Genomic DNA, 7,368 nt, shown 5'->3' with positions numbered 1-7,368 from the left:
CATAAGGGGTAGGTAATGAATGGATAAATGAAAAAAATATATATATTAATAATCTGGTGCAGAAAATATTGTCTAAACAGCACAGGAAGTTGTGTATAAAAACTAGCATATCTGCGCAAAAAGGTGACCCAAACAGTTGTTTGAATACAAAGTTAAACAATAGGCTGGCATGGGGCCTCAGCCGGGGTCTATTTAGGGCCGTTTTCGTGGCGTTTACTGATGCAAAGCGTGGAGATTGATGGTGGGCGCTGATGTTTTTTCGCTCCCCTATGAGACGCCTCATCAAGCTCAAATTCGCCAACTGCCTCGGGACCATCGCCATCAGTTACGCCTGGCCCCCCTTTGGGTCCCCCCACCTCTCACTTATTTTTTATGGCAGGGCGCGCAAAAGAGCTCGGGTGGGGGAGAATGATTTTGTTGGGTGGCGACGGATGACTGTTCACAGCTCATTCTGGGACGGTTCGGACGGCCTTTCGGATCGGTATTCATCATGTTTGACGCACTATGGATTTTTCATTAGGCCTTGCTCACAGTCTATAAAGCAGCACATTGCTTAAGCTCTTTGCTCGCTGCGCACCTTTCAACTGGACCATTCAGTCAACAATTTTGTTTTGTTTACATGCTACTCTTTATGTCGGGGTCTCAAACTCATGGCCTGGGGCTAATTTTATGATAGTTTGAGGCAAGGGCGTAACCAGCCCAAATTTAACACAAGCACTCCTAAAATTGTAGTTTTTTACAATTTTGAACTTTCTTATCTTTGATAAAGGACAGAATAGGCTTAAATTTGATGAAAAATGCTAGATATACTGTACATTTTTGAAAAAGTAAAACAAAACAAAGATTTGAATAACGCAGCGTTGGAAATACTCAACTGCCTTGAAATGGTTCAATCCATTTGACTCCATTGTATTACAGTGAACGTGTGTTATACAGATACTCTCCTACTTACGAACGAGTTACTTTCCATACGATCGTTAGAATGTTGAATTTGTTCGTAAGTTGCTTCAGTGCTATATTTTGTATGGAATGTATGTTTAAGGTTTATATAAATATGTTTTAGGTTTGTAAAAGTATGTTTAAGGATTGTATAAGTAGCCTGTTTTGTTTTGTACTGAAATATAAACATTCAATAAAATAATCTCATCTCATCTCATCAGCTGCACTGCTTATCCTCAGTAGGGTCACGGGGATGCTGGAGCCCATCCCAGCAATCATCGGGCAGTGGGCAGGGGACACCCTGGACTGGTTGCCAGCCAATCGCAGGGCACACAGGGACAGACAACTCATTCGCTCATTCACACCTAGGGACAATTTGGACCGGCCAATTCACCTGAAATGCATGTTTTTGGAATGTGGGAGGAAACCGGAGTGCCCGGAGGAAACCCACGCAAGCACGGGGAGAACATACAAACTCCGCACAGGAAGTCTGGAGCTGTATTTGAACCCACGCAGGAGGTTCCCATGACATGAACTGTGCCGCACATGCGCTAACCACTGCGCCATATGCTCTATAAAGATAGATAAAGTGAAGTTTAACTTACTTTTGGAAGATGGGCTTCAAGAGTGAGGCGACTTCCTCCTCCGTGGTAGAAAGTGGCCCAAAAAAAAGTGATCCAAACATTTTCTCAACCGCATCAAGCTTTCGTATTCCACTTTAATTTCGAATGAAACGCCTGCCTCTTCTTTACACTTTACACCAACCATATTGAATGGATGCAAGAGATATTAAACAATTAAAATGTCAAAGTACTTAGCGCGCTGGAGACACAGTGCAGTTTGTTTACACACGAACTGGGACTGTGACAGGAAGAGGAAGCCGGATTTCTTCTTCGGAGTAGATGCTGGGTGAGCTCTCACAGCACCACACGCCGGAAGCCACGGAAAGAAACACTACAGACCTGTCCTGTACTCAGAAAAAGGGGCACATTACAATATCTTAACTTACAGCAATGCGACATGTAGAAAAATGCTTTCGTATGCACCTTTGTTCGTAACTCGAATGTTTGTAAGTAGGGGAGCGTCTGTATGGTGGTTATGTTGAACAACTCAGATTCAGATTCAGATTCAGATATACTTTATTGTCATTCTAGTACACGTGTATACAGAACAAAATGTCGATACATCTGACCCACACAGTTTCCTTGAATGTACAGATATAGATAAAATGTTGTATTGAGTTGGAATATTGAAGTACTAATAATATACTAAATAATTATGGCTATGTATAGTATTATACAGTAGTGCAAAGAGTGCAAGAGTAGCAGCTAACCAGATGTGCAAAATGGGCAGTCAGGTAAACAAGTCACTGTACAGTAACAATAACACTGTAGTACGATAGTGCCAAGGAGAACAGATGTGCAAAGGAGGTATTTTACCACCCAATTCAATGACTAAATAAGGTGATTCTGATTCTGAGAAACCCCTTAATCTTTAAAGCTACAATGTGTATTGTTTAGTGGCCTTTGGTGGTAAAACATTGATTAAAAAATTGAAAAAGTAAGCTAGAACACATGAACTATGATATAAACGTGCACTTTTTTAAATTACTCGTTCGTTGAGTAATTTATAGAGGGAGCCACCTTGCTGCTTACCTCTTTATTTTCTACTTTTTTTCCTGCATTTTCCGTTTTTTCTTTTCTTTAAAATTTTTAAAATTTGTCTTTATTTTCCGCTTTATATTTTTTCCTGTGTTTTTCTCTGTTTCCTTTTCATTTTTTTCTTTGTTTTGTTCTGCTCTCCTTTTCTTTTTTTATGTTTTTCTTTTTTTTCTTCTCCTTCCATTGATTGCTTCTTTCTTTTCATTTATCCTTTTTTCCTTTTTCATTTTTCCCCTGCCCGCCTCCCTTTTTTATATTCTTCCTTTGCAAAAGGCCAGGCAAAACAATGATAAGAAAAATGTTGCATTTTCGTCACTTTGAGTCCCTTTCAAGGTGCCCCACACGCAAAATATGGATTTTTTTTCTTAGTGACTGATTTTTTTTTTTAGATCTTATTATGTGGAGAAAAATGTCAGAAAGTTAATGGAGAAGAGTGGAATGTTTTTTTTTTTTGTGGAACACCCAATTTGACCCAACCTCAACCAGTGGGTTCTAAAGTCAGACCAGTTGAGAACCAGTGCTGTAGATAACTACTGCTAGCTGGTAGACAGACAGACAGATGGACGGATGGAAGGACGGACAGAAGGATGGACGGACCAAAGGACGGACGGACAGAAGGACGGGTGGGCGGGTGTCCTTTTCAGGCAGGCAGGCCAATTTGTAGGTAGGTTGTTAGGTAGGTTGGTAGTTATAAAATAAAAATCTGATAAACTCCACAGTCTACTTCAATAGGACTGTGGATAAAAGAACACCAGCTGAGCTATTATGGATATTCATATGATTAAAAGGTGCAGCGTGGTGCAAGATTACAGTGTGGGCACATAGGTCCAAAACACAGGGGTCCATTGTATTATGCGAACCTTACGACGCAATTACTTGTCCATTTCCAGCCTTGGCGGAGCGCGACGGCGTGGGTGAGAATAGCGTATGCTAATCGCTCAGCTCCACTTTATCACTTTGAGGTGTTGTGCGCCTGGGCAGTAGCATTAGAGCAGACGAAAAAAGAAAAAAAAGGAAGAAAAGGCAGCAGCTAACAGCATGCCGGTTCATCATTCTCAAATCATCTCCAATCTGAGCGCCTTAGAGAGGAAGGTAATTAAAGGAAATAAAAAGGCCACTCATTGATAGTCTGTTGGGCTACTGCAATTATTTCAGTAATATAGTTTTTAGTGAAAACTATTGCATGATGTTACTTTTTTCCCGCAGAACTTGAGGTTAAATAAATGTGATGTGCATGCTTGTCACGACATGAGTATTGATCAGTGGTGGGCCGTCAGGGCCCACAAGGCTTTCTCCTAAAAAACACCTGCATCATTTGAGTATATTTTGTTCATGAATACTTACTAAACTATTTCAGATTCTCTGTAAGCTTGTTTTCATTGTTTTTCTCTGGTTGCACTACTTCCAGATGTGTGCTTTAGTATCTATAGCCAGACAGAAGAGCAGCTTCAGTGACAGACTGCTGTCACTCTCTTGTACCACGGACAGACTGAAGAGATATTTTCTTCCTCATGCCATGAGGCTCTTTAACTCCACCGGGCGGAGTAAAGGCCCACATTAAACCACACCCCCTACATTGCATATTACCGTACTTTTATTGCAGTGTGTATTTTATGTAGCACTATTTAAATACTCTATACAACACGCTACAGTGGGTATTAGCACGTCACATTGGGTATTTGTATATTGTATTCCTTTTGCTTTATTATTGTATTGTTCTCAGCGAAGGGATGCTGCTGGAAATGTGAATTTCCCTGCGGGGATGAATAAAGTATCTATCTATCTATCTATCTATCTAAACATTTAACCAATCACATTTCAGACATTACTTTTTGCCAGGGGTCAGTAATCTGTCCCGTGGCCTTCACAAAGACTTCTGAAGACCATGAGACGACATAACATTAGTGTTCGCTAAAGCTGTTGGTTTAGCCAATCAAATTCCGAGTTGGGGAGACAGCGGTTTCACAAACACACAAACTATGATTTTCTAGGGGGCAGTAAGAAAAGTATCACAACAAAAACATGAATAATAAATGTCTATGTCCACTGCTTCTTTCAAACTGACATTTTCAGCCCTCAATCGAATACAAACATATGCTTGAAATATGAAAGGACAGGCTCCACTCTCAGCATTAGCTTCAACGGCGATAGAAAAAAAACTTTTTGATGGAACTGCATTGGAATTTTTTATCTTGAGGATTATTGTGTGGTCATATCATGTTCTTGCAAATTTAAAATTTCTATAGGTCTTATCTCTGTATTTTGAGTGGCTAATAAACCAGCCATATTGTCTATATGGCCCACGGGCCATACCAGACCCGTTTGATTTGTTCTGCCATATATTTCTGAATATGTTGGAAAGAAAAGATTATTTAGGTAATTTTTATCAAAAGTTATGATTTTTAAAATAAATGCAGTTCAAATGTTGCTAAAATCCAATAAAGGATATATTGTCAGCTTCAGTTGCCCCAGCCAACTAGTTTGATGTGATATAGTCTAATATTGCTGCTCAAGCACTTCTAAAACTTGTTTTTTTGAACTAATTTAAAACCAGTACAACAATGAAAGCGAAAATTATTTTTCTTCACTTGAATTTGTATTGCGTGGTGAATTCGTTCAGGTGTAAAACTGCATTCACTCAACTGTTAAAATAAACCAGTTAACGCATTCAATGCCAAACATGAAGATCTTTTTTCTATTGTTTTTGACTAAATGTGTTGTGATTAGAAATATATCCCTTGTCATTTGTGATTTTAACATACAGGGAAGGCTACCTAAGTAGGCTGAATGATAAATAGTAATAATGAAAAACTATAATAAGCTAAACATTTTACGTTCACATTGCTTTACCAATCCGGCCCGCTTAAGAACAGAAAGTCTGAATACGGACCCAGACTGAGTTCTATATCCCTTCACTAAACTATATACTTATCAGAAGGTAGGACATGTCGAACTAATAAAAATGTTAAAAATCCTTTGTTAAAAAACAAGATTCTGACTGGTGATGCTAATAATATGATTGGGTTAAGGAGATTTGGTTTCTACAAGAGTGAATATTTATTTTCTCGCATTCATTATAAAAAACTAAAATACACTCTGCTTTTATCTCCAGGCCTTCAAAACACACTATCACCTAAGATTTTTTTAGGGGATTTCAAAAGAGGCAATCCTGCCAACTCTTGGCCTGGCATGTGTATGACACATCTTGTAAACGGCTCCAAACTTTCGCAGGGTGAAAGTTTTGGGCCATTAAACGTATGCAAAGATGCTTCAGACTGCCGTGTGAATGGCCTTTTGTTCCATTTAATTAACTCTGGCCACACACCACCTCGAAGGCGGAATGATCAAGCCTTTGGCGGCCATTTTTACGAAGTCATTATCTGGTACCTTGAGGGACCTTCTGAGACCAATTTCCACCTCAAATCTTTGCCTATGCACATGAGCCAATTCGAAATTTTTGTGTTTGAAGGAGAAAGACAAAGAAGGGATTTATGACGTGGTCAAGTCACTAATGTGTGGTGATATGTTGTTTGCAAAATTTAATGAAATGAAATGAAACGATCTGCATTCATACAGCGCTTTTCAAGTCAAGACTTCCCAAAGCGCTTCACATTTCCCAATAGCAGCCGTGTAGCCATGTAAGGCGCTAACCTGCTTATTGGGGGCATTTGGGGTTCAGGGTCTTACCCAAGGACACTTCGACATGTAACACGGAGGAGCCGGGATTCGAACTGAGATCTCTTGATCCCAAGACGAGCGCTCTACCTCCTGAGCCACTAGAGCTAGATCTTTGAAGAGAACGAAGGAATCCTGTTCTTTCGAAATAGTGACGTGTCCTTGATGAACGTAACGGCTCCATGAGCCAGCTCTTTGAAGTAAAGCTGGCTCCCTTCCAGATGGTGATGTGTTGCTTGCGCACGTTACAGCTCTAAGCCCTCTCTACGATCAATCCCTTCAAAATAGTGATGTATTGTTGGTAAACGTAATAGCTCTAAGAGCCATCTATATAAGGGGTGGCTAACCCGGTGCTGGAGAGCAGCACGTCCTGCACGTTTTGGAGGTTTCTCTGCTCCAACACAAGTGACGCCAATTTTCAGCTTGTTAGCAGGCTTTGTGAGAGCTTGTATAACGATCCAGGTGATTGGAATAACCTGTATTGGAGCAGAGAAACCTCCAAAACATGCAGGACGTGCGGCTCTCCAGGACCGGGTAAGCCAACCCTGATCTATATGAAGTAATCAGCGGGAGACGGCTCCCTTCAAGATATAAGATATAGATATATTTTTATTATTATTATATTTTTATTTTTGTAAACATAATGGCTCACTGAGCTGGATCTTTAAGGGAAAAACAGGAGCCAGCTAACCACCATATTAGACCCAGGTCCAGATCCCTTCAAGATAGTAATGTTTCAACGGCAAACTTAAAGGCTCATTGAAGTAAACAACAGGAACTGACTCCCCACCGATCAAGAGCTGGCTCTCTTCGAGTTGGTGATAGTTACTTGAGATCATTAAGGTTAAGGTTAATTAACCATGCTAACAGTGAGATTACTTTGTTGAAATTTGTCTTCGAGCCAGATATTCTTGTAAAAAAAGCAACACCTGGCCATGCGTTCCCAACTCCTGGATTAAAGTAACAAGAAATATTTGTGAGCTGAGCTGAAAGAGCCGGTTCTCTAAAAAGTGCCGCAATTAATTGCCATCACTAGGGAGGGGCAGGTAGCAGGGTGGGGGCATGATGCTTATGCAGGAAGGCAGCTAATGCA

The sequence above is a fragment of the Urocampus carinirostris genome, chromosome 17 (genome assembly GCF_059441175.1).
Source record: "Urocampus carinirostris isolate Australia breed hairy pipefish chromosome 17, RoL_Ucar_1.0, whole genome shotgun sequence".
Classification (NCBI taxonomy): Eukaryota; Metazoa; Chordata; class Actinopteri; order Syngnathiformes; family Syngnathidae; genus Urocampus; species Urocampus carinirostris.
The sequence above is the reverse complement of the archived record's forward strand: the minus strand, read 5'-3'. Positions refer to the sequence as shown.